Below are 27893 nucleotides of genomic sequence, written 5' to 3'. Positions count from 1 at the left end.
GGGTTTTAAGGGTGTTGGGGATGAAAACACTGGTGCTGAGGCAGAAAATAGACTGACAGGCCTGGTGAACTGAGCATGAGATTTTATTAGGGGGCTGGAGGTTTTGTCCAGGATTTGAGGACAGTTAACCTCGTGGGCTGAGGAAGAAATGCTCTTATACAATGTTTAGGAGAGGGTGTGGAGTAAAGGAGATGAAATGAAAGAAGGGGAGACAGTGGTGGAAAAGTGAGGAAAGGAATTGAGAGAAGAGGAGGAGAGCAAGGGCAATGGATTTATAGCACATTGTGTTAGTATAGCATGACCTGTGTGGGTTGTTTAGTGGGTGTATGTTAATGTAGTCAGCCAGGCATAGTGTTTATTTGGTGTGTGAGCATGAGAGAGAGAGAGAGAGAGAGAGAGAGAGAGAGAGAGAGAGAGAGAGAGAGAGAGAGAGAGAGAGAGAGAGAGAGTGAGAGTGAGAGAGAGAGGGAGAGGGAGAAAAATAGTGTGTGTGTGTGTGTGTGTGTGTGTGTGTGTGTGTGTGTGTGTGTGTGTGCGTGCGTGCGTGTGTGTGTGGGGGGGGGGGGGGGGGGGGTGTGGGTGTGTGTGTGGGTGTGCGTGTGTGTGTGTCATACCAAAGCCATGTTGCCCAGTGATAGAGATGGTCAGAGTTCACATCTGCGAGTTCGAGGCTCTAAAATAATGTTACACTTTGTATACACACACACCAAATCTCCTGGCTGTGTAGCTAGGGACCTGAGCAATGCCTTGTCAAACAGGGAGAGGGAGAACAGGAGAGATATAGAGACAGATAGAGAGAGAGAAAGAGAGACAGAGTGAGACAGAGAGGGAGAACAGGAGAGAGAGAGAGAGACATAGAGAGAGACATAGAGAGGGAGAACAGGAGAGAGAGAGACATAGAGAGAGACATAGAGAGGGAGAACAGGAGAGAGAGAGAGAGAGAGAGAGAGAGATAGAGACATAGAGAGGGAGAACAGGAGAGAGAGAGAGACATAGAGAGAGACATAGAGAGGGAGAGAAACCTTCCCAGATCTCTCTCCTCACACCCATGTCTTTATTTAATATGGCCGCCTCGTCCCTCACCTTGAGCACCATCTCTTCCTCGCCCAAACTGTTTGCCGGAGATAACACAATCTTTCTGGCAGAAAATAAATAAAAAGGAAAGGGACAGAGGCAGGGAGAGGAAAATTCAGCTGCTATATACGAGGGGGCTCTTTGGAGTTTCTCCACACATATGATCAAAATCATTAACTGCCAGGGAACGTTTGTTTTTGTTTAGATTCTTCTAAAGGAGAGTGGGCGTCTCGCTCTTGAATGTGCCAGTGATGAATAGAGCAGACATTTGTCTATCCTTGACCACACCTCCTTCTCTTCCCCCCCTCCCTCTCTCTCTCTTTCTCTCTCAGGCCCTATCTCTCGCCCTCTCTTTGCGTCCATCCCCTCTTTCTCTCTCTCTGTCTATCTCTATGCTGTCCACCCGTCAGTCTCTCTCTCCCTACACGCTATCTCTTTCTCTCTCTCTCTCTCTCTCTCCATCTCCCCCCATCCTCTCTGTGTCTGATGGCTTGCATCTTGGCACAGACAGAAGTCAGGGTGAGGTAGTCATCTATTTACTGTGTGGAGGAAGAGGAAGAGGAGGAGGAAGCTGAGAAAAAGGAGGAGTAGATGGGCGCTTCCTCTCTTGGAGGAAAAACAGAGGCTGCCGCCCTATGGGTCCTGGTCAAAAGTAGTGCACTAAATAGGGAATAGGGTGCCATTTGGAACGTAGACAATCACACTAAGCTTTCTGACACATCTTGTTGAAGCTCCCCGATTCTCCCACTTTGCTTAAGGTCACCGCCTCGTTGAGAGGGTGAGAGATAGAACAGGGGGCGAAGGTCACCACCTCGTTGACAGGGTGAGAGATATAACAGGGGCGAAGGTCACCGCCTCGTTGAGAGGGTGAGAGATAGAACAGGGGCGGAGGGGTGGAGAGGCAGAGTGTCAATGCAAGGTGTCGGCTAATAAAGTACAAACACCTTATTCAGAGAAAAGAGATGGAGGGCCATCTTAGTGTTGTTTATACATCATGGTTCCTAGCTTGTCTGTGTTTACAGCTCTTAGGAAAACAAACTGGCTAGGTATATTTACATGTGGGTGAATGGCCAAGACCTTTGTGTATTGTGATGGTTGGCTCGGTGTCCCTTTATACTAAACATCTAAGAGATGTGACTCATTGTTATTGTCAGTGTTATCGAGATGCCTACTGTATGTGCTAGTCCCCCATCCTTCCTAGTGCTGTGTGTGTGGGTAGCAGGGTGTGTTTAGCTGCGTTTAGACAGGCAGCCCAGTTCCGCTCTTTTTTACACTAATTGGTCTTTTGACAATCATATCAGCTCTGAAAAATATCTGATGTGAAAAGATCTTATGTGATTGGTCAAAATTTCAATTAGTGTAAAAAATTGTAAAAAAAAAATCTGAATTGGGCTGCCTGTGTAAAGGCAGCCACAGAGAGGCAGACTGTCAGACACATTGGTCTATAACATCAGGCTTTGATGTCCACAGTACTGCTATAGTTTTATTTTCTCTCTGGTAGTTCATTGATTGATTTATTCATGTCACTGATTGGCCAGATAGTCCACTCACCTTGGGCCTCATTTGTCAAAGTTGTGAACGCACAAAAAAGTCTAATCCTTACGTGCACCATATTTCCTGCAAAGGTTGGTATATATCAATCGCCTAATATATTTATTTAAATGTATTATTTAGGCATGAATCATAATCATATTGCAGAAGATGTCTCTCCTTTTCTGACATGATTGGTTTATTCCCACTACACAACAAATATTAGGTTTCCATTAACAATTGCACAAGACAAAAGACCGAAGTTCCTTTGAACGGGGTATGGTAGTAGGTGCCAGGCGCACCGGTTTGTGTCGAGAACTGAAAAGCTGCTGGGTTTTTCACGCTCAGCAGTTTCCCTTGTGTATCAAGAATGGTCCACCACCCAAAGGACATCCAGACAACTTGACACAACTTTAGGAAGCATTGGAGTCAACATGGGCCAGCATCCCTGTGGAACGCTTTCGAAGTGCCGACGAATTGAGGCTGTTCTGAGAGCAACTCAGTATTAGGAAGGTGTTCCTAATATTTGGGATACTAAGTATATATCCACATATAGATATACACAGAGTGTACAAAACATCAGGAACACCTTCCTAATATTGAGTTGCACCCCTCGCCCCTTCTACCATACCCTGTTCAAAGGCGCTTAAACACGCACAATCCATGCCTCAAGGCTTAAAAATCCTTCTTCAACCTGTCTGCTCCCCTTCATCTATGCTGATTGAAGTGGATATAACAAGAGACATCAATAATGGATCATAGCTTTCACCTGTAGTCACCTGGTCAGTCTGTCATGGAAAGAGTTCCTAATGTTTTGTCCATTCAGTTATACACTCAGTCAACAGATATTGACTTTACACGTAACAACTTCCATCCAATTCATGTAACAAAATGTCAACAACATATATGTCAATATGTAACATACACAAAGGTCGTCACTGTAAACAGATGTGAATTAATACTCGTCAGACCCCCATATCTGACTAGTCACACAGAACACAGGTCAGACAAGTCCTCTGAAATGCGTGGCAGCTGCTGCCGTGGGGCTTACACCCGGATATTGGGCCAAACCAGGTACTAAAGCCTTTATTTACCGGCTGATCGTCTTAGCCCCCGGTGCTGCACCCATCTCCCAAATGGGGCTTAGCAGAGATTAACCAGGGGAAGATCCTCTTTCTGATATTTAGCTCTTCTAATCGTTCCATTAGAACAAGAGGATGGAAGGCCTGGTGGCAGTGTGTGATACCAGACGTGGTTTTGTATCACTGTGTTTGTCTGCGTTTTGGTTAAGTAAGTGTGTGTGTGTGTGTGTGTGTGTGTGTGTGTGTGTGTGTGTGTGTGTGTGTGTGTGTGTGTGTGTGTGTGTGATGATGATGTGGGGCAGAGTAGTTCTGTCGTAGCTGTGACCTGGCTAGACGACCCACCTACCTTACCGGGTCCATGTGTTGGCCCAGTAGGATGTGTTCGGGCCGATATGACAGATGAATGAAACCCAATGACATACAGACAGCCAAATGTAGCCCAGGACCTAGACAGAAACGAAAAGAAGGACATGTCTCTCTGCTTACAGCTCCCATATATGAGTTTTACTGAAGCTCACAGACCTCTGTTAAGATGTTACATTTTAGCAGATGCTCTTATCCACAATAGTGTGCATACATTTTCCTACTGGTCCCCCATGGGATTCAAACCCACAACCACAACCCTGGCGTTGCAAGCACCATGCTCTACCAACTAGGCCACATGGGACCCTGTGCTTGTATCTCTAAGCCTCATTACAAATGAAGTTGGACAGCAGCAAACAGGTAGCTGATAGGACGACTCCCATGAGGAACATGGTGGGGCTTGAGGGTTTTGGAGAGGGCCAAGCCATCTTCAGAGGCATGGAGAATTGGGCTTTGGTAGTTTGGAAGTTGAAGTGTCCTATAGGGCCTTATCGTTACAACACATTCTGAATAAGATGAGCTCGGGTCCCTTAGGGACTCCTTACAGAACGGCTTTAGAATGCAGTAACCTGGATATTATCCAAAATAGAGAGCCTCTCCATCATCCCACCGACAACCAAAATGCTCTCCCAACGTTTAATTAGAGTGCATGGGACTGCCCCTTCCAGACATTTCTTCCCTCCCTTGCCCCCCCCCCCTCCCTCCATCTGTCCTCTCCCTCCTTCCCTCCATCTCTGTCTCTTCTTCTCTTTCTTGCATAAACGAGTGTGTCTGCACAGGCGTAGGATTGCCGTGACAGATGAATGCGCTATGGCTAAGCTGGTATAATTCCACTTCCCTTTATAGGACTGACTTCCCTCAGATGTAAACAAAAGACTGAGGAGAAAGAAGAGGGAAAAATATAACCCCCGTCAAAGGAAAATAATCACGGCCACATAAAATTGAACTAACGGACAATTTAAATACACCAACAACAGCTAAGTGTAAGACGTTTTTTGGACTCAGAGACAGAAAATGTAATTGCTTCTGAAAATCCCAAGGTTTGCTTGTACGCTTCCTTTGCGGGGACAGAAGACAAGGTGGGTGGCCATCCCCGTTGCCTGTCTCGAGAAAGGGGAGATTCAGGTAGATGCAATGATGATGGAAGGAGATGCAGGGGAGACGCAGGAGAGATGGAGGGAGATGCAGGGGAGACGGAGGGAGACGCATGAGAGATGGAGGGAGATGCAGGGGAGACGGAGGGAGATGCAGGAGAGATAGAGGGAGAAGCAGGGGAGACAAAAGGAGATGCAGGAATGCCGGAAGGAGATGCAGGGGAGGCAGAAGGAGATGCAGGAGAGATGGAGGGAGATGCAGGGGAGATGGAGGGAGATGCAGGGGAGACGGAGGGAGATGCAGGGGAGACGGAGGGAGATGCAGGGGAGACGGAGGGAGATGCAGGGGAGACGGAGGGAGATGCAGGAGAGATGGAGGGAGAAGCAGGGGAGACAGAGGGAGATGCAGGAGAGATGGAGGGAGATGCAGGGGAGATGGAGGAGAGACAGATGGAGATGCAGGAGAGATGGAAGGAGATGCAGGGGAGACGGAAGGAGATGCAGGAGAGACGGAGGCAGATGCAGGAGAGACGGAGGCAGATGCAGGCGAGATGGAAGGAGATGCAGGAGAGACGGAGGGAGACGGAGGGAGATGCAGGAGAGACAGAGGGAGATGCAGGAGAGACAGAGGGAGATGCAGGAGAGACAGAGGGAGATGCAGAGGAGACGGAGGGAGATGCAGGAGAGACGCAGGAGAGACGGAGGGAGACGGAGGGAGACGGAGGGAGATGCAGGGGAGACGGAGGGGGCCGGAGGGAGATGCAGGAGAGATGGAGGGAGATGCAGGAGAGACAGAGGGAGATGCAGGGGAGACGGAGGGCGATGCAGGAGAGATGGAGGGAGAAGCAGGGGAGATGGAGGGAGATGCAGGAGAGACAGAGGGAGATGCAGGGGAGACGGAAGGAGATGGAGGAGAGATGGAAGGAGATGCAGGGGAGACGGAGGGAGATGCAGGAGAGACGGAAGGAGATGCAGGAGAGACGGAGGGAGATGCAGGGGAGACGGAGGGAGATGCAAGGGAGACGGAGGGAGATGCAGGGGAGACGGAAGGAGATGCAGGAGAGAAGGAAGGAGATGCAGGGGAGATGGAAGGAGATGCAGGAGAGATGGAAGGAGATGCAGGGGAGACGGAAGGAGATGCAGGAGAGACGGAGGGGGACGGAGGGAGATGCAGGCGAGACGGAAGGAGATGCAGGAGAGACGGAGGGAGACGGAGGGAGATGCAGGAGAGACAGAGGGAGATGCAGGAGAGACAGAGGGAGATGCAGGAGAGACGGAGGGAGATGCAGGGGAGATGGAGGGAGATGCAGGAGAGACGCAGGAGAGACAGAGGGAGACGGAGGGAGATGCAGGGGAGACGGAGGGAGATGCAGGAAAGACGGAGGGAGATGCAGGAGAGACGGAGGGAGATGCAGGGGAGACGGAGGGAGATGCAAGGGAGACGGAGGGAGATGCATGGGAGATGGAGGGAGACGGAGGGAGACGCAGGAGAGACGGAGGGAGATGCAGGAGAGATGGAGGGAGATGCAGGGAGATGCAGGGGAGACGGAGGGAGATGCAGGAGAGATGGAGGGAGATGCAGGGGAGACGGAGGGAGATGCAGGGGAGACGGAGGGAGACGGAGGGAGATGCAGGGGAGATGGAGGGCGATGCAGGGGAGACGGAGGGAGATGCAGGGGAGACGGAGGGAGATGGAGGGGAGACGGAGGGAGATGCAGGGGAGATGGAGGGAGATGCAGGGGAGACGGAGGGAGATGCAGGGGAGACGGAGGGAGATGCAGGGGAGACGGAGGGAGATGCAGGGGAGACGGTGGGAGATGGAGGGGAGACGGAGGGAGATGCAGGGGAGATGGAGGGAAACGGAGGGAGATGGAGGGAGATGCAGGGGAGACGGAGGGAGACGGAGGGAGATGGAGGGAGATAGAGGGAGACTGAGGGAGATGCAGGAGAGACGGAGGGAGATGCAGTGGAGATGGAGGGAGACGGAGGGAGATGGAGGGAGACGGAGGGAGATGCAGGGGAGACGGAGGGAGATGGAGGGAGATGGAGGGAGACGGATGGAGATGCAGGGGAGACGGAGGGAGACGGAGGGAGAGGGAGGGAGATGGAGGGAGATTTGTCATGTTGGCTGGCTGCTGCGGTGGGAGGAGGACAATAGAGCCCTCAATACTTATGACAAAAAACACTGAGATGACACCAAAGCCTCCTCTGTTGTCAAGACCCATTCTGATCTCTTCTGATCCCTTCCCCTCTTTCCTACTCTCCACTCTCCACCACCACCCCTCTCTTTCTGTCTTTCCCCCTCTCTCTCTCTCTCTCTCTCTCTCTCTCTCTCTCTCTCTCTCTCTCCCTCTCTTGCCATTTCTTGAGTAGTTAAAGGTTAATTAAAAGCAAACCAGTGTTTGCTGAAGACGAGGTGTCAATATGTGAAGTAGACAACGTGCTTATCGGGCGGAACAGCGCAGAGAGATGGAAGGAGAAAGCAAAGGAGGAGGGGAGGGAGGGGGGGAATGAAAGAGCCTCAAACTCCCCTCATCCCTTCTGTTGTTGTAAGCTTCAGGAAGGGAGCCGCAATTTAGATGCCAGCACAAATTTTTCTCTCTGGGCATGAACCTAAATAAAATATTTCACTAGACCCAAAAAGGATATATTTTATTGAATAGGCCTATACATGTACACCTATATGTTTTAGGAAAATTCTTGTTTCATTGGCATTTTAGGCCTAAGTGTATATATATATATATACATCTTTTTTTTTACCAGGACTTCTATAATGAAACCCTTGAAAAGATAGACAATTTCTACTTTTAATTAAACTCATTCACAGTCATTCACAGTCACCTCCTTGGGCCAGCATTAAAGGTGACCTTTACTAAAGAAATAAAACCAAAGGACATGATATCCAGCATCTGCATTGTTAAGCACTTCCCTGGGTAGAAACCTCTCTCTCTCTCTCTCTCTCTCTATTCCTCTCTCCATTCCACTATCCTCCCCTCCTTGTTCTTTGATCTCCTAGAGCGCCTTTGTGGCGTCAGTAGGAGGCCAACATAAAGGTCAAGAAAAAGCCATCTCTTATCGTTCCATATTCATTTCCCTCTCCTGGTTTAATTAGCCTTAATTAGAACAGCTAGAGGACCAAAGAAAACCCACACACAAAAAACAGGAGAGCCACAAGGACAAAGATGACCACTTCAGCGCTATCTATCTCAACGAGAACCACTGAAGGCCTGAATATTGTCATCCCAGCGACAGTCGCAGACAGAAATAGCACTGATCAACCACTCTCGTCTTCAATCTGTCTTACTACTTTTCTACTTCTGTTGTACGCCGAGGAAGCTTGGGAAGATAGAAGTACGCTGAGGAAGCTTGGGAAGATACAAGTATGCCGAGGAAACTTGGGAAGATAGAAATCGATGCCCCGGTTTTCTGCAACTAGGCACATCAATATTGTTATCCCACCTTGTTGACTCCTCCTTGTCTTGTTTCCCTTTCTCAGCCTGACCTGTTTTGCTCTCTCTCTTTCTCTCTCTGTCCTATTGTTCTGTCGTTTTTATAAATGAGTTTATTTCCAGGTGCCGTCTCTTCCCTCTCAGAGTCTCTGTGAGTACATCATTCACGTGGCCCCCTCTCAAGCCCTGGAAAAGCCAGGGGAGTCAAAACGCATTGGAGCGTCACCTCTTTTTCTCTTGTTCTTTTCAATTGATAGCGACTCAGGACGGACAAACAGAGTGGTCACAGGCAAGGAGGGCCTTGAATCAGTAAATCATGTGGTGTGTGAGGAGAGGAGAGTAGGATAGATCCCAGGCCGAGACTGTTCCTCTTGTCTTTCCTGTTACAGCGCCTTAGGCAGGTGGCAGTAAAGCATGGCCCTCTAACCCCAGGGCTCCCTGTGGTCCTGCCTGATGGAGACCCGTTTCACTTCCTTTTGTTTATCTGCTACAGGAAGGAAGCACTATTACAGCAACACGGTGAGTTTCAGTCAGATATTGGGCTCATATGATTCTATCTGTGGTGACCTATATAGGAGCTTGGTGATTTCGTCTGTTTTAAAGTATTTGTCTCTTACCTTATTGTGTGCTTGTGTGTGTGTGTGTGTGTGTGCGCGTGTGTGTGTGTGTGTGTGTGTGTGTGTGTGTGTGTGTGTGTGTGTGTGTGTGTGTGTGTGTGTGTGTGTGTGTGTGTGTGCGTGCGTGCGTGCGTGCGTGCGTGCAGAGGTATATATTACATACCTTACTCGAAGCAAAGTGTGTTTCACCATGATAAAGGCTGTGGCTGCACCTACAATAAGATCATCTAAAGAGGTGGAGACCACATTCTGTCTCTCTCTCTCTCTCTCTCTCTCTCTCTCTCTCTCTCTCTGTGTCTCTCTCTCTCTCTCTCTCTCTCTCTCTCTCTGTCTCTCTCTGTCTCTCTCTGTCTCTCTCTCTCTCTCTCTCTCTCTCTCTCTCTCTCTCTGTCTCTCTCTCTCTCTGTGTCTCTCTGTCTCTCTCTCTCTCTGTCTCTCTGTCTCTCTGTCTCTCTGTCTCTCTCTCTGTCTCTCTCTGTCTCTGTCTCCTTCTGTCTCTCTCTCTCTGTCTCTCTCTCTCTCTCTCTCTGTCTCTCTCTCGCTCTGTCTCTCTGTCTCTCTCTCTCTGTCTCTCTCTCTCTCTGTCTCTCTCTCTCTCTCTCTCTGTCTCTCTGTCTCTCTCTCTCTGTCTCTCTCTCTCTCTCTCTCTGTCTCTCTGTCTCTCTCTCTCTGTCTCTCTCTCTCTCTGTCTCTCTGTCTCTCTGTCTCTCTCTCTCTCTGTCTCTCTCTCTCTCTCTCTCTCTCTCTCTGTCTCTCTGTCTCTCTGCCTCTGTCTCTTTATTGGCATGGGAAACGTGTTAACATTGCCAAAGCAAGTGAGGAAGAAATTAACAGTAAACATTACACATACAGAAGTTTCAAAACAATAAAGACATTACAAATGTCATATTATGTATATATGCAGTGTTGTAACAATGTACAAATAGTTCAAGTACACAAGGGAAAATAAATAAGCATCAATATGGGTTGTATTTACAATGGTGTTTGTTCTTCACTGGTTGCCCTTTTCTTGTGGCAATAGGTCACAAATCTTGCTGCTGTGATGGCACACTGGAATTTCACCCAGTGGATATGGGAGTTTATCAAATTCAAATTCTTTGTGGATCTGTGGAATCTCAGGGAAATATGTGTCTCTAATATGGTCATACATTTTGCAGGATGTTAGTAAGTGCAGCTCAGTTTCCACCTCATTTTGTGGGCAGTGTGCACATAGCCTGTCTTCTCTTGAGAGCCATGTCTGCCTACGGCGGCCTTTCTCAATAGCAAGGCTATGCTCACTGAGTCTGTACATAGTCAAAGCTTTCCTTAAGTTTGGGTCAGTCACAGTGGTCAGGGATTCTGCCACTGTGTACTCTCTGTTAAGGGCCAAATAGCATTCTAGTTTTTTTTTTTGTTAATTCTTTCCAATGTGTCAAGTAATTATCTTTTTATTTTCTCATGATTTGCTTGGGTCTAATTGTGTCGCTCTCCTGGGGCTCTGTGTGGTCTGTTTGTGTTTGTGAACAGAGCCGCAGGACCAGCTTGCTTAGGGGACTCTTCTCCAGGTTAATCTCTCTGTAGGTGATGGCTTTGTTATGGAAGGTTTAGGAATCGCTTCCTTTTAGGTGGTTGTAGAATTTAACGGCTCTTTTCTAAATTTTGATAATTAGTGGGTATCGGCCTAATTCTGCTCTGCATGCATTATTTGGTGTTCTACGTTGTACACTGAGGATATTTTTGCAGAATTCTGCATGCAGAGTCTCAATTTGGTGTTTGTCCCATTTTGTGAAATCTTGGTTGGTGAGCGGACCCCAGACCTCACAACCATAAAGGGCAATGGACTCTATGACTGATTCAAGTATTTTTAGCCAGATCCTAATTGGTATGTTGAATTTTATGTCCCTTTTGATGGTATAGAATGCCCTTCTCGCCTTGTCTCTCAGATCGTTCACACGTATGTATAGTTTTTTGTGTGCTCTAGGGCAATGGTGTCTAGATGGAATTTGCATTTGTGGTCCTGGCGACTGGACCTTTTTTGGAACACCATTATTTTGGTCTTACTGAGATTTACTGTCCGGGCCCAGGTCAGGCAGAATCTGTGCAGAAGATCTAAGTGCTGCTGTAGGCCCTCCTTGGTTGGTGACAGAAGCACCAGATCATCAGCAAACAGTAGACATTTGACTTCAGATTCTAGTAGGGTGAGGCCGGGTGCTGCAGACTTTTCTAGCGGGTGGAATTTAAGCTGCATCCCTGTCTCACCCCACGGCCCTGTGGGAATAAATAGGTGTGTTTTTTTGCCTATTTTAACAGCACACTTGTTGTTTGTGTACATGAATTTTATAATGGCGTATGTTTTACGGCCAACACCACTTTCCATCAATTTGTATAGCAGACCCTCATGCCAAATTGAGTCGAAGGATTTTTTGAAATCAACAAAGCATGAGAAGACTTTGTTTTGGTTTGTTTGGTTGTCAATTAGGGTGTGCAGGGTGAATACATGGTCTGTTGTACGGTAATTTGGTAAAAAGCCAATTTGACATTTGCTCAGTACATTGTTTTCATTGAGGAAATGTACGAGTCTGCTGTTAATGATAATGTAGAGGATTTTCCCAAGGTTGCTGTTGACGCATATCCCACGGTAGTTATTGGGGTCAAATTTGTGTCCACTTTTGTGGATTGGGGTGATCAGTCCTTGGTTTCAAATATTGGGGAAGTTGCCAGAGCTGAGGATGATGTTAAAGAGTTTTAGTATAGCCAATTGGAATTTCTTGTCTGTATATTTGATCATTTCATTAAGGATACCATCAACACCACATGCCTTTTTGGGTTGGAGGGTTTTTATTTTGTCCTGTAGCTCATTCAAGGTAATTGGAGTTCTGGTAGTCTTTAATAGTTGATTCTAATATTTGTCTGTCTCTCTCTGTCTCTCTCTCTGTCTCTCTCTGTCGCTCTCTTTCTCTGTCGCTCTCTCCCTCTCTCTCTCTCTCTCGGTCTCTCTGTCTCTCTCTCTGTCGCTCTCTCTCTCCCTCTCTCTATCTCTCTCCCTCTGTCTCTCTCTCTCTGTCGCTTTCTCTCTCTCTGTTGCTCTCTCTCTGTGTCGCTCTCTCTCTCTCTCTCTACCTTCCCTTTCAACCTCTCTAGCAGGGAGGACGGTTGATACTCTCTCTGGCTCTCTCTCTCTCTGTCGTTCTCTCTGTCGCGCTCTCTCTCTGTCGCTTTATCTCTCTCTGTTGCTCTCTCTCTGTTGCTCTCTCTCTCTCTGTCGCTCTCTCTCTCTGTCTCTCTCTCTCTCTGTCTCTCTCTCTCTCTCTCTCTCTCTCTGTCGCTCTCTGTCTCTCTCTCTTTGTCTCTCTCTGTCTCACTCTTTCTCTCTCTCTCTCTGTCGCTCTCTCTCTTTCTCTCTCTCTCTGTCGCTCTCTCTCTCTCTGTTGCTCTCTCTCTGTCACTCTGTCGCGCTCTCTTTCTGTTGCGCTCTCTTTCTGTCGCGCACTCTCTGTCGCTCTCTCTCTGTCGCTCTCACTCTTAGTCGTGCTCTCCCTCTCAGTCGCGCTCTCTTTCTGTTGCGCTCTCTCTGTCGCTCTCTCTCTCTGTCGCTCTCTCTCTCTGTTGCTCTCTCTCTCTCTTTCGCGCTCTCTTTCTGTCGCGCTCTCTCTGTCGCTCTCTCTCTGTCGCTCTCACTCTTTGTCGTGCTCTCCTTCTCTCTCGCTGTCGCTCTCTCTCTCTGTCGCTCTCTCTCTCTCTGTTGCTCTCTCTCTCTCTCTCTCTTTCGCGCTCTCTTTCTGTCGCGCTCTCTCTGTCGCTCTCACTCTTTGTTGTGCTCTCCCTCTCTCCCTCTGTCTCTCTCTCTGTCGCTTTCTCTCTCTCTGTCGCTTTCTCTCTCTGTGTCGCTCTCTCTCTCGCTCTTACCTTCCCTTTCAACCTCTCTAGCAGGGAGGACGGTTGATACTCTCTCTGGCTCTCTCCCTCTCTGTCGTTCTCTCTGTCACGCTCTCTCTCTGTCGCTTTCACTCTCTCTGTCGCTCTCTCTCTGTTGCTCTCTCTCTCTCTCTGTCGCTCTCTCTCTCTGTCTCTCTCTCTCTGTCTCTCTCTCTGTCGCTCTCTGTCTGTCTCTCTCTGCCGCTCTCTGTCTCTCTCTCTCTGTCTCTCTCTGTCTCGCTTTCTCTCTCGCTCTCTCTGTCGCTCTCTCTGTCTCTCTCTCTCTCTCTCTCTCTCTCTCTCTCTGTCGCTCTCTCTCTCTCTCTCTCTCTGTCGCTCTCTTTCTCTGTCACTCTGTCGCGCTCTCGTTCTGTCGCACTCTCTTTCTGTCGCTCTCTCTCTGTCGCTCTCTCTCTCTGTTGCTCTCTCTCTCTCTCTCTCTTTCGCGCTCTCGTTCTGTCGCGCTCTCTCTGTCGCTCTCTCTCTCTGTCGCTCTCACTCTTTGTCGTGCTCTCCCTCTCTCTGTCGCTCTCTCTGTTGCTCTCTCTCTCTGTTGCTCTCTCTCTGTCGCTCTCTCTCTCCCTGTCGCTCTCTCTCTCTCTCTCTGTCTCTCTGTGCTCTCTCTCTGTCGCTCTCGCTCTCTGTCGCTCTCGCTCTCTTTCGCGCTCTCTTTCTGTCGCACTCTCTCTCTGTCGCGCTCTCTCTTTCGCGCTCTCTCTCTCTCTCTGTCGCTCTTTCTTTCTCGCTCTCTGTCGCTCTTTCTTTCTCTCTCTCTCTTTGCCCCCCTCCTTCTCCCTCCCCCCTGTCTCGTTCGTACCGGCCCCTCTGATTCCAATCCTCTGCTTGACCTCCTCTGATGCTCATTTCTCCCCTGCTCACGCTCTCATCCTGCCCTCCCTTTTCCCAGCTCTGTCATTTTGCCTCGTCTCCCTTCCCTTTTTCCCTACTGTTTGTAAATCCCATACATTTACTGTGGCTTCTGAACAGCAAAAAGCAAAGCATTGTTTTCTTTAGGTGACGGTCACAAAGGGCAGCCCTTTGTCTCCTTTCTGTTTCTTTCTTCTCTCTCTCTCATTCTCTCTCTCTCCACTTACCAACTCGTTGCTTGCTTCCCTCTGGCTTGCGATATCTCCCCCCTTTCTTTCATTGTTCCATACTCGAGAGGAGACCTTCACAGATGCTAATATGCTAACATCTACCAATGCTAACATGCTGCTACTGTTTAATCTTAGCCCCATCCACGTCCGCCCTCCCCCTAACCCCCTCTGCAATTCAAATGATTAAGCACAGGATTACTGAGAAGTCGCAATGGCACAGCATGGTACCTTCTAAGAACGCCAAAATAGAAACAATTAAAGGAGGAATGCTGGAACATGCATCACAATGAGTATCAACCGTCCTCCCTGCTAGAGAGGTTGAAAGGGAAGGTGTGTCCATATTATCCATTCATCCAATTGCAGAGGTGTGCCGATGTCACAATTCGATGTCAATCAATGTCTCTCAAGCATCAAATTTCGAAGTTCTTTCAAATGTTACATTTCAAGGTGTTTAAGGCACATTTGTTTATGTTAGTGTTATGTTTAGGCATTAACGGTTAGGCATTAACTCCATCCGTCTTCCCCGTCCACAACGCCCTAGCAAAACCGAAACCTATTTGTAGCTAACAAGGCTCAGTGTTGCCCCTAGTGGACGGGTTCCACGTCATCTCCTGACGTCCTCAGACATGGATGGAGTCCAATACAGACTTGTGTCACGGGTGACCTGGCTGGTGCTTATGCAAAGCGGGGCCTTAATCACAAAGAAAGATGACTACCAGATTACTTAGCATGTGGCTAAAGCTCCAATCATTGTCCTCATTGTGTCATGGGCTCTGTCAGGGCTATTCTAACCGCAAGCTAGCGTATGGTAACCGTCTACACTTAACAAACTTGTTAAATCACTGTGTAGCATCTAAATGCTGTTATTAAAGCCCTTGGCTACCTATAAGTCTGGCTTATTCCCACAGTTTGTGTTTGAACAGGGGGTGTGGTCTGGATGTACTGTACAGTACATGATGACTCAGCTGAGCCTCAGCTGTCATGACAAGGAGGAAGTCAAGCAGATCGATTTATCTCTCTCGGTTTCCCTCTTGACTGTGTCTCTGTCTTGCTCTGTCTCACTCATTTATTCTCTCCCTGTATGTTTCTTTCTCTGTCTCTCTCAACACCCCCCCACCCCCCCACCACACACACACACACACACAAACACACTCTCTCTATCTCTCCCTCTCTCCATCCATCTCTTTAGAGAGGGATACTGCCTGGTTGACTGGCCTACATCTCCCCAGTGTCCTCAGGGAGAGGGCAGCATATGTGCTCTCCCGCAGTATCTTTTTCCCCAACTTCTCATCAGTTTTCCAATTTAGATGGATTATGTTCCCGGGCCGTCATTAATGGAACCCAAATAAGCCTTTAAGAGCAGCTATAGCACAGGGTGCTGTCTCAGATATGGCATCAGGGCTGGTTACACACAGACACACATACAGACACACACACACTAATCCAGGACCCTCAGAGTGGGGATGGATGTGTGCCACTCAGTCTCAAATCCCCCAACGCGTGCACACACACACACACACACACACACACACACACACACACACACACACACACACACACACACACACATACACACATACACACACACACATACACACACACACACATACACACACACACACACACACATACACAAACACACACACACTGTACAAGCCAAGAGAGCCTTGTGAATGTAATGTCATCTGTGGCGTGTATTTATTTGTCTCTGAGTGTGGATAAAGAGTTCTCTCTCTGCGGTAATCCAACCATCTTCCTTCAGCTGGGACAGGCTAGATTTGGGCTTCCTCCTAATGTTACTGCAACTCACCCACAGCCAGCTTCATGGTTGACAATAATAAATATGGTCACTACAACTCACCCACAGCCAGCTTCATGGTTGACAATAATAAATATGGTCACTGCAACTCATCCACAGCCAGCTTCATGGAGGACAATAATAAATATGTTCTCCAAAACACCACAACAACATGAGACAGAGTGGAAAAAAGAGAGAGATGGAGGAGGAGTGGAAGGGTTAGAGAGATAGATAAAGGGGGAGAGATAGAAAGAGAGCGAGAGAGAGAGAGAGAGAGAGAGATGGATGGATGGATGGATGGAGGAGGAGTGGAATGGTAGAGAGAGAGAGAGAGAGGGATGATGGATGGATGGATGGATGGAGGAGGAGGAGTAGGATGGCTAGAGAGAGAGATGGAGGAGGAGTGGGAGGTGTAGAGAGAGATGGAGGAGGAGTGGGAGGGATAGAGAGAGAGAGAGATGGAGGAGGAGTGAGAGGGTAAAGAGAGAGATGAAGAAGGAGTGGGAGGGTAAAGAGAGAGATGGAGGAGGAGGAGTGGGAGGGTAAAGAGAGAGATGTGGGAGGGTAAAGAGAGAGATATAGGAGGAGTCGGAGGGTAAAGAGAGAGATGGGGAGGAGTGGGAGGGTAAAGAGAGAGATGGAGGAGGAGGAGTGGGAGGGTAAAGAGAGAGATGTGGGAGGGTAAAGAGAGAGATATAGGAGGAGTCGGAGGGTAAAGAGCGAGATGGGGAGGAGTGGGAGGGTAAAGAGAGAGATGGAGGAGGAGTGGGAGGGTAAAGAGAGAGATGTGGGAGGGTAAAGAGAGAGATGGGGAGGAGTGGGAGGGTAAAGAGAGAGATGGAGGAGGAGTGAGAGGGTAAAGAGAGAGATGGAGGAGGAGTGGGGGGTAAAGAGAGATGGAGGAGGAGTGGGAGGGTAAATAGGGAGATGGAGGAGTAGTTGGGGGGTAAAGAGAGAGATGGAGGAGGAGTGGGAGGGTAAAGAGAGAGATGGAGGAGGATTTGGGAGGTAAAGAGAGAGATGGAGGAGGAGTGGGAGGGTAAAGAGAGATATGGAGGAGGAGTGGGGGGGTAAAGAGAGAGATGGAGGAGGAGTGGGGGGTAAAGATAGATGGAGGAGGATTGGGAGGGTAAATAGAGAGATGGAGGAGTAGTTGGGGGTAAAGAGAGATATGGAGGAGTGGGAGGGTAAAGAGAGAGATTGAGGAGGAGTGGGAGGGTAAAGAGAGAGATGGAGGGGGAGTGGGAGGGTAAAGAGAGAGATGGAGGAGGAGTTGGGGGGGTAGAGAGAGATGGAGGAGGAGTGGGGGGGTAGAGAGAGATGGAGGAGGAGTTGGGGGGTAGAGAGAGATGGAGGAGGAGTGGGAGGGTAGAGAGAGATGGAGGAGGAGTTGGGGGGTAGAGAGAGATGGAAGAGGATTGGGAGGGTAAAGAGAGAGATGGAGGAGGAGTGGGGGGGTAGAAAGAGAGATGGAGGAGGAGTGGGGGGTAGAGAGAGATGGAGGAGGAGTTGGGGGTAGAGAGAGATGGAGGAAGAGTGGGAGGGTAAAGAGAGAGATGGAGGAGGAGTGGGGGGGTAGAAAGAGAGATGGAGGAGGAGTGGGAGGTAGAAAGAGATGGAGGAGGAGTTGGGGGGTAGAGGGAGATGAAGGAGGAGTGGGAGTGTAAAGAGGGATGGAAGAGGAGTTGGGGGGTAGAGAGAGATGGAGGAGGAGTGGGAGGGTAGAGAGAGATGGAGGAGGAGTTGGGGGGTAGAGAGAGATGGAGGAGGAGTTGGAGGGTAAAGAGAGAGATGGAGGAGGAGTGTGAGGGTAAAGAGAGAGATGGAGGAGGAGTGGGAGGGTAAAGAGAGAGATGGAGGAGGAGTGGGAGGGTAAAGAGAGAGATTGAGGAGGAGTGGGAGGGTAAAGAGAGAGATGGAGGAGGAGTGGGAGGGTAAGGAGAGAGATGGAGGAGGAGTTGGGGGGTAGAGAGAGATGGAGGAGGAGTTGGGGGGTAGAGAGAGATGGAGGAGCAGTGGGAGGGTAGAGAGAGATGGAGGAGGAGTTGGGGGGTAGAGAGAGATGGAGGAGGAGTGGGAGGGTAAAGAGAGAGATGGAGAAGGAGTGGGGGGGCAGAGAGAGATGGAGGAGGAGTTGGGGGTAGAGAGAGATGGAGGAGGAGTGGGAGGGTAAAGAGAGAGATGGAAGAGGAGTTGGGGGGTAGAGTGAGATGGAGGAGGAGTGGGAGGGTAGAGAGAGATGGAGGAGGAGCTGGGGGGTAGAGAGAGATGGGGGAGGAGTTGGGGGGTAGAGAGAGAGATGGAGGAGGAGTGGGGGGGGGGGGGGGGTAGAGAGAGATGGAGGAGGAGTTGGGGGGTAGAAAGAGAGATGGAGGAAGAGTAGGGGGTAGAAAGAGATGGAGGAGGAGTTGGGGAGTAAAGAGAAAGATGGAGGAGGAGTGGGAGGGTAGCGAGAGATGGAGGGGGAGTTGGGGGGTAGAGAGAGATGGAGGAGGAGTGGGAGGGTAAAGAGAGAGATGGAGGAGGAGTGGGGGGGTAGAGAGAGATGGAGGAGGAGTTGGGGGGTAGAGAGAGATGGAGGAGGAGTGGGAGGGTAAAGAGAGAGATGGAGGAAGAGTGGGAGGGTAAAGAGAGAGATGGAGGAGGAGTTGGGGGGTAGAGAGAGATGGAGGAGTAGTTGGGGGGTACAGAGAGATGGAGGAGGAGTGGGATGGTAGAGAGAGATGGAGGAGGAGTTGGGGGGTAGAGAGAGATGGAGGAGGAGTTGGAGGGTAAAGAGAGAGATGGAGGAGGAGTGTGGGGGGTAGAAAGAGAGATGGAGGAGGAGTGGGGGGTAGAGAGCGATGGAGGAGTGGGAGGGGTACATAGAGAGATGGGGGAAGAGTGGGAGGGTAAAGAGAGAGATGGAGGAGGAGTGGGGGGGTTGAGATAGAGATAGCAGAGGAGTGGGAGGGTAAAGAGAGAGATGGAGGAGGAGTGGGAGGGTAAAGAGAGAGATATAGGAGGAGTCGGAGGGTAAAGAGAGAGATGGGGAGGAGTGGGAGGGTAAAGAGAGAGATGGAGGAGGAGTGGGGGGGTAGAGAGAGATGGAGGAGGAGTGGGGGGTAGAGAGCGATGGATGAGTGGGAGGGGTAGAGAGAGAGATGGGGGAAGAGTGGGAGGGTAAAGAGAGAGATGGAGGAGGAGTGGGGGGGTTGAGATAGAGATAGCGGAGGAGTGGGAGGGTAAAGAGAGAGATGGAGGAGGAGTGGGAGGGTAAAGAGAGAGATGGAGGAGGAGTTGGGGGGTAGAGAGAGAGATGGAGGAGGAGTGGGGGGTAAAGATAGATGGAGGAGGAGTGGGAGGGTAAATAGAGAGATGGAGGAGGAGTGGGAGGGTAAAGAGAGAGATGTGAGAGGGTAAAGAGAGAGATGGGGAGGAGTGGGAGGGTAAAGAGAGAGATGGAGGAGGAGTGGGAGGGTAAAGAGAGAGATGGAGGAGGAGTGGGGGGTAAAGAGAGATGGAGGAGGAGTGGGAGGGTAAATAGAGAGATGGAGGAGTAGTTGGGGGGGTAAAGAGAGAGTTGGAGGAGGAGTGGGGGGTATAGAGAGATGGAAGAGGAGTTGGGGGGTAGAGAGAGATGGAGGAGGAGTGGGAGGGTAAAGAGAGAGATGGAGGAGGAGTGGGGGGGGGTAGAAAGAGAGATGGAGGAGGAGTGGGGGGTAGAAAGAGATGGAGGAGGAGTTGGGGGGTAAAGAGAGAGATGGAGGAGGAGTGGGAGTGTAAAGAGAGATGGAAGAGGAGTGGGAGGGTAGAGAGAGATGGAGGAGGAGTTGGGGGGTAGAGAGAGATGGAGGAGGAGTGGGAGGGTAAAGAGAGAGATGGAGGAGGAGTGGGGGGGTAGAGAGAGATGGAGGAGGAGTTGGGGGGTAGAGAGAGATGGGGGAGGAGTGGGAGGGTAAAGAGAGAGATGGAGGAAGAGTGGGAGGGTAAAGAGAGAGATGGAGGAGGAGTTGGGGGGTAGAGAGAGAGATGGAGGAGGAGTGGGGGGGTAGAAAGAGAGATGGAGGAGGAGTGGGGGGTAGAAAGAGATGGAGGAGGAGTTGGGGGGTAGAGGGAGATGGAGGAGGAGTGGGACTGTAAAGAGAGATGGAAGAGGAGTTGGGGGGTAGAGAGAGATGGAGGAGGAGTGGGAGGGTAAATAGAGAGATGGAGGAGGAGTGGGGGGTAGAGAGAGATGGGTGAGGAGAGTTGGTTGCAATGCCATATTTTGTAACTATTTTATGTTTTGCAACCAGAAAAATATGTCTTAAGCTGGTAATTTATATCATTATTGTGCCCCATAAGGAGAGAGAGTATAGGGGAAGAGAGAGAGATGGTGGAGGAGAGAGAGTATAGGGGGAGAGAGAGATGGTGGAGGAGAGAGAGTATAGGGGGAGAGAGAGATGGTGGAGGAGAGAGTATAGGGGGAGAGAGAGAGATGGTGGAGGAGAGAGAGTACAGGGGGAGAGAGAGTACAGGGGGAGAGAGATGGTGTGGGAGAGAGATTATAAGGGGATAGAGTGTTTATGAGGGAGAGAGCGTATAGGTGAAGAGAGCGTATGGGGGAGAGAGAGTACAGGGGGAGAGACAGTATGGTGGGGGAGAGAGTAAAGCGGGAGAGAGAGTACATGGGAAGAGAGAGATGGTGGGGGAGAGAGATGGTGGGAGAGAGTATACGGGGAGAGAGTACAGTGGGAGAGTGTTAAGGGGGAGAGAGTATAGGTGGAGAGAGTACAGGGGGAGAGAGTTCAGGGGAGAGAGTTCAGGGGGAGATAGTACAGGGGGAGAGAGTTCAGGGGGAGAGAGTTCAAGGGGAGAGAGTACAGGGGGAGAGAGTTCAGGGGGAGAAAGTTCATGGGGAGAGAGTATAGGGGGAGAGAGTACAGGGGGAGAGAGTTCAGGGGAGAGAGTTCAGGGGGAGAGAGTACAGTGGGAGAGAGTTCAGCGGGAGAGAGTACAGGGGGAGAGAGTACAGTGGGAGAGAGTACAGGGGGAGAGAGTTCAGGGGGAGAGAGTACAGGGGGAGAGAGAGATGGTGGGGGAGAGTATAGGGGGAGAGAGTACAGAGGGAGAGAGAGATGGTGGGGGAGAGAGTATAGGGGGAGAGAGTACAGAGGGAGAGAGATATGGTTGGGTAGAGTATAGGGGGAGAGAGTACAGGGGGAGAGAGAGATGGTGTGGGGGAGAGTATAGGGGGAGAGAGAGATGGTGTAGGGGAGAGGTGGGGGAGAGAGAGTACAGGGGGAGAGAGAGTACGATAACAATGAACATGAAATATAACACAACAGCCTGTAAGGAAGGTTGGGTGCAGGATAGATGAAGGGGGAGAGAGGTGGGATTGAGAGACAGTGTGAGGAGGAGAGGTTAAGAGTGATTTGGTACTCATGCTCTTTCAAGTCCTTGTGTCAGTGCTGAACATGATTTATTCTGACATATTCCCACAGATTTTTTTGCTTTCATTCTCACATTCTGCTGTTGCTTGGTCCCTAATGTATGGCTCACAGTTTATTGAAGGAAGAGAGAAAAGCACAGCAAGAGAGAAAGAGAGAGGGGGGGGATGATGATAGATGGGGTGAGACAGCGAGATGCAGAGAGAGAGAGACAGACAGAAAATGAGGAGACAGACAGACAGACAGACAGACAGACAGACAGACAGACAGACAGACAGACAGACAGACAGGGAGGAGAGATACAGACAGACAGATAGTCAGACAGATGGGGAGGAGAGATACAGACAGACAGACAGACAGACAGACAGACAGACAGACAGACAGACAGACAGACAGGAGAGAGACAGACAGACAGACAGACAGACAGACAGACAGACAGACAGACAGACAGACAGAGACAGACAGGGAGGAGAGATACATACAGACAGAGAGTCAGACAGGGAGGAGAGATACGTACAGACAGGCAGACAGACAGACAGTCAGACAGGGAGGAGAGATACATGCATACATACATACATACATACAGACAGAAAGACAGACAGACATACAGACAGACAGACAGACAGACAGACAGACAGGGAGGGAGGGAGGGAGGGAGGGAGGGAGGTACAGACAGTCAGGCAGGAGAGATACAGACAGACAGACAGACAAGGAGAAGAGATACATTCAGACAGACACTCGGACAGGTAGGAGGGATACAAACAGACAGACAGACAGACAGACAGACAGACAGACAGACAGACAGACAAGGGAAAGAGAGAGGGGGGCTCTATAGTCCTCCTCATCGTCCCTCTTTCTCTCTCTCTCAAAGCAGAAAGCAGAAAGTGATGGAAAGCACTAGAAAAGCCTAACTGGGTGGTTTAACCATCTCAGTCCAAATTTCCCTCCTCTCTGCACCAAAACCTTAAAGAGATCTCTGCATGAAAAACTAAAGAAGTTGGGTTAACTAGGAATAAAAATGGATAGAAAAGTCTTCCTACTCCGTGTGCAGTGATGCTCTGAGGTGTGTAAGAGGGAAGTTTTCTCTTATCCTCCATGCTCCCTCCCTCCTTCCCTACCTCCTTCCCTCCCTCGTGTTTTCTCTCCTCCTTTCCTCTGCTCTTCTTCCACTGCCATTAGAGAGGGCTGGGCAGTGGTGGTGTGGACTGGCACTGCTGTCTCTGTGTGTGTGTGTGTGTGTGTGTGTGTGTGTGTGTGTGTGTGTGTGTGTGTGTGTGTGTGTGTGTGTGTGTGTGTGTGTGTGCACATCTTCAGATTACCCGTCGTTAATCCCTACCGCCCGGCCTTCCTCTCAGCCTCTGAGCCCTGCGCTGTCCATCCTAATCCTCACCCAGAGACACACAGACACAGACACACACACACACCACCACCATCCCTTGTCATACTCACAGAGTCACACACACTGCCCATCTCTCACACACAGAAACAATCCTGCACTCTGCCCTTCTAATTCATTTCTCTCTCTCTCTCTCTCTCTCACTCTCTCTCTCTCTCTCACGTACGTACGTACGCACGCACGCACACACACACACACACACACACACACTCACACACACACACACACACACACACACACACACACACACACACACATACCAGGTGACAACGTGCTCTGAGTCTGTAGTGCTAGGCTGTACACACCCTACAAATCACACCAACCCGGTCCCATTAAACATAGCTCTTTTGACCCTTTCCTCTTCTGCCCATACTTTATAGAAAATATTTGCCTGCATCCTCCTGATCTAAATGGGGAAAAAATGATCTAGTTAAATAATCTAGTTAAATAATCTGGACCATTATGCTAACTACACTGCTCTTTTCTGAGAGGAACACGAAGAAAAAGACATCTACATCCTCTCTTTGCAGATACTAACCAATGCTACCACATTGTGCTGCAAGGTACTGGCAGGCTGTAGCTAACCAATGCTAACACATTCTGCTGCAAGGCACTGGCAGGCTGTAGCTAACCAATGCTAACACATTCTGCTGCAAGGCACTGGCTGGCTGTAGCTAACCAATGCTAACACATTCTGCTGCAAGGCACTGGCTGGCTGTAGCTAACCAATGCTAACACATTCTGCTGCAAGGCTCTGGCAGGCTGTAGCCTCTCCACTGCATATCCTTATGTATCTCCCAGCGCTTTACCTGAAACCTTTTAGCCTCTGTCTGACAGATTTAGTGCTCTAATCAATATGGTGTTCAGAACCTTCACTCCTCTTTCTCCCTCTTCTACCTCTGCCACCTCTTGCACACTATTCTCTGACTGTCTTTCTCTCCCCTTTCTATCTCTCTCAATACCCCTCACCCCTACTCTCTTTCTCTTTGCCATGTGACTTCGAAGATTACTTCACCCTCTTGTTACCTTCTCTTGGCACATTCTAGCAAATGCCACAGTGGAAGGTAGAGGGGTGGCGGTTCCTGAAGAAAGAATTTCAGGAATGAGAGCCACCACTTCCTCACCCCCAGGGGATTGGTTCAGGAAGAGCGATGATGCATAGCTATCCCAGGGAAAACGTTCAGACAAAAAGCGTTGCAGATATTTGACGAGGGAAGAGTTCAGCTACAAGAAGGAGACGGCATCTGTCACTTGGTTGTCAGACATCAGAAAGACTGAGTGGTAAACAGTCAGTCTGCGCAACTGCAGATGGAGCGATTGGGAGGACGGCGCGAGAATGGCCTGTGTTGTACTGTATGAATAAGTATAAATAAGTAGTTGTTTGCACTCTTCACATTTTTCAGTGTTTTTCTCCTGTTGGCCTACACCTTGTCTCAACCCACTAGTCAGCTCGAGTGTAACTTCTCTCAGCGACCTTTCTCTTGCCTGCTAGGTAGCCTAGTGGTTAGAGAGTTGGACTAGGAACCGGAAGGTTGCAAGTTCAAATCCCTGAGCTGACAGGGTACTAATCTGTCGTTCTGCACCTGAACAGGCAGTTAACCCACTGTTCCTAGGCCGTCATTGAAAATAAGAATTTGTTCTTAACTGACTTGCCTAAAGGTAAAATAAAATAAAAAAAATATAGCCATAAATTCTAAAAATAGAGGTCGGCTACCCTGTGTCGGCTGCCCTCCCTGTGTGACAATGGATCGCTGTCCGGGAGATTATTGAGGAGCAACGCGTCCATCGCTGGGCCGCCGCTGAGGGCCCCCTAATGGTGGGATCGAGACGAGGTGCCAATCCAGATGGATGGGGTTGATGGAAGTCGGAGGATGGAGGGTGGAATTAGGGAGACCCAAAAAGAACCCTCTGGTATCATTTGAGAGTGGGAGGGTAATGCGGGCAACACTCTGGTATCATTTGAGATTAGGAGAGTGGGAGGATAACGCAGAGGTGTTGGGGATATCTGGGTGAAGATAGTCTGGAGATACAGGTGACAACCAACATGTGTGGGCTGGGAAAGCCCACACACACAATCTCACTCACAAAATCACACACCACCACCACCCCTTCCACTCTCTCTCTCTCAATTCAATTTCAATTGAATTTAATTTAAATTTAAGGGCATGGGAGACATATGTTAAAATTTAAGGGCATGGGAGACATATGTTAAACATATGTTAAAATTGCCAAAGCAAGTGATATGGATAATAAACAAAAGTGAAATAAACAATAAAAATGTACAGCACACTTCACAACAGAAGTTCCAAAATAATAAAGACATTTCAAATGTCATGTTATGTCTATATACAGTGTTGTAACGATGTGCAAATAGTTAAAGTACAAAAAGGAAAATAATTTAACATAAATATTGGTTGTATTTACAATGGTGCTTGTTCTTCACTGGTAGCCTTTTTCTTGTGGCAACAGGTCACAAATATTGGTGCTGTGATGGCACACTGTGGTGTTTCACCCAGTAGATATACATTTGGCACGAGGTTAGGAAGTACAGCTCAGTTTCCACCTAATTTTGTGGGCAGTGTGCACCTACACTGTAGTCGGTGTTCTCTTGAGAGCCAGGTCTGCCTTTCTCAATAGCAAGGCTATGCTCACTGAGTCTGTACATAGTCCAAGCTTTCCTTAAGTTTGGGTCAGTCACAGTGGTCAGGTATTCTGCCACTGTGTACTCTCTGTTTAGGGCCAAATAGCATTCTAGATTGCTCTGTTTTTTTGTTAATTCTTTCCAATGTGTCAAGAAATATATTTTTTGTTTTCTCATGATTTGGTTGCGTCTAATTGTGTTGCTCTCCTGGGACTCTGTGGGGTCTGTTTGTGTTTGTGAACAGAGCCCCAGGACCAGCTTGCTTAGGGGATTCCTCTCCAGGTTCATCTCTCTGTAGGTGATGGCTTTGTTATGGAAGGTTTGGGAATCGTTTCCTTTTAGGTGGTTGTAGAATTCAACGGCTCTTTTCTGAATTTTGAAAATTAGCCTAATTCTGATCTGCATGTATTATTTGGTGTTTTACGTTGTACACAGAGGATATTTTTTGCAGAATTCTGCATGCAGTCTCAATTTGGTGTTTGTCCCATTTAGTGAATTATTGGTTGGTGAGCGGACCCCAGACCTCACAACCATAACTTTTTAGCCATACCCTAATTGGTAAGTCGAATTTGATGTTCCTTTTGATGGCATAGAAGGCACTTCTTGTATTCTCTCAGCTCATTCACAGCTTTGAGGAAGTTACCTGTGGCGCTGATGTTTAGGCCAAGGTATGTATTGTTTTTTGTGTGCTCTAGGGCAACGGTGTCCAGATGGAAATGTATTTATTATTTTATTTTTATTTATTTGACTTTTTTTGGAACACCATTATTTTTTTGCCAGGGCCCAGGTCTGATATAATCTGTGCAGAAGATCTAGGTGCTACTGTAGGCCCTCCTTAGTTGGTGACAGAAGCACCAGATCATCAGCAAACAGTAGACATTTGACTTCAGGTTATAGTAGGGTGAGGCCGGGTGATGCAGACTGTTTTAGTCCCCTCGCCAATTCGTTAATATATATGTTGAAGAGGGTGGGGCTTAAGATGCATCCCTGTCTCACTCCACGGCTCTGTGGAAAGAAATGTGTGTGTTTTTTACCAATTTTATGCCCACACTTGTTGTGTGTTTGCATGATTTTATAATGTTGTATGTTTTTCCCCCAACACCACTTTCCATCAATTTGTATAGCAGACCCTCATGTGTCAAATTGAGTCAAAGCTTTTTTGAAATCAACAAAGCATGAGAAGACTTTGCCTTTGTTTTCATTTGTTTGTCAATTAGGGTGTGCAGGGTGAATACGTGGTCTGTTCTACGGTAATTTGGTAAAAAGCCAATTTGACATTTGCTCAGTACATTGTTTTCACTGAGCAAATGAACTTGTCTGCTGTTAATGATAATGCAGAGGATTTTCCCAAGGTTGCTGTCCCATGATAGTTATTGGGGTCACATTTGTCTTCACTTTTGTGGATTGGGGTGATCCGTCCTTGGTTCCAAATATTGGGGAGGATTCCAGAGCTAAGGATGATGTTAAAGTTTAATAAGTGTAGCCAATTGGAATTTGTGGTCTGTGTATTTTATAATTTCATTGAGGATACCATCAACACCACAGACCTTTTTGGGTTGGAGGGTTTGTATTTTGTCTTGTAATTCATTCAATGTAATTGGAGAATCCAGTGGGTTCTGGTAGTCATTAATAGTTGATTCTAAGATTTGTATTTGATCATTTATATATTTTTCCTGTTTGTTCTTTGTTACAGGGTAAAAAATATTGGAGAAGTGGTTTACCCATACGTTTCCATTTTGGATAGACACCTCTTCCTGTTGTTGTTTGTTTAGTGTTTTCCAATTTTCCCAGAAGTGGATTCTTCAATTACATTGAGCAGATTTCTGACATGCTATTCCTTCTTTTTCCGTAGTGTATTTCTGTATTGTTTTAGTAATTCACCATAGTGAAGGCGTATGCTCAGTTTTTCTGGGTCTCTATGTTTTTGGTTGGATAGGTTTCTCAATTTCATTCTTAGATTTTGCATTACTCATCAAACCATTTGTCATTGTTGTTCATTTTCATCTGTTTTCTGTTTTGAAATTTTTAGATTTGATTGGGAAGCTGAGAGGTCAAGTATACTGTTCAGTATACTGAACATTTTGTCCAGGAAGTTGTCTAAAAGGGATTGAATTTGTTGTTGCCTAATTGTTTTTTTGGTAGGTTTCCACACTACTTTCCTTCCATCTATAGCATTTCTTAATATCATTCAGTTCCTTTGGCTTTGATGCCTCATGATTGAGTATTGCTCTGTTCAAGTAGACTGTGATTTTGCTGTGGTCTGATAGGGATGTCAGTGGGCTGACTGTGAACGCTCTGAGAGACTCTGGGTTGAGGTCAGTGATAAAGTAGTCTGCAGTACTACTGCCAAGAGATGAGCTATAGTTGTACTTACCTTAGCAGTCCCTTCGAAGCCTACCATTGACTACGTACATACCCAGCGTGCGACAGAGCAGCAGGAGTTGTGA

The 27893-nt window shown here is 48.5% G+C and overlaps 1 protein-coding gene across 3 annotated transcripts in view; it reads left to right on the top strand.

Moving 5' to 3' along the window:
* LOC139366436 (protocadherin-1-like) overlaps positions 1 to 27893 on the top strand; it is a 293748-nt gene that overhangs the window by 38006 nt on the left and 227849 nt on the right. The window lies entirely within an intron of this gene.

This window comes from Oncorhynchus clarkii, chromosome 14, assembly GCF_045791955.1.
Source record: "Oncorhynchus clarkii lewisi isolate Uvic-CL-2024 chromosome 14, UVic_Ocla_1.0, whole genome shotgun sequence".
NCBI classification, from domain to species: Eukaryota; Metazoa; Chordata; class Actinopteri; order Salmoniformes; family Salmonidae; genus Oncorhynchus; species Oncorhynchus clarkii.
Note: the sequence above shows the minus strand (reverse complement) of the source record. Positions and strands in the feature narration are given on the sequence as shown.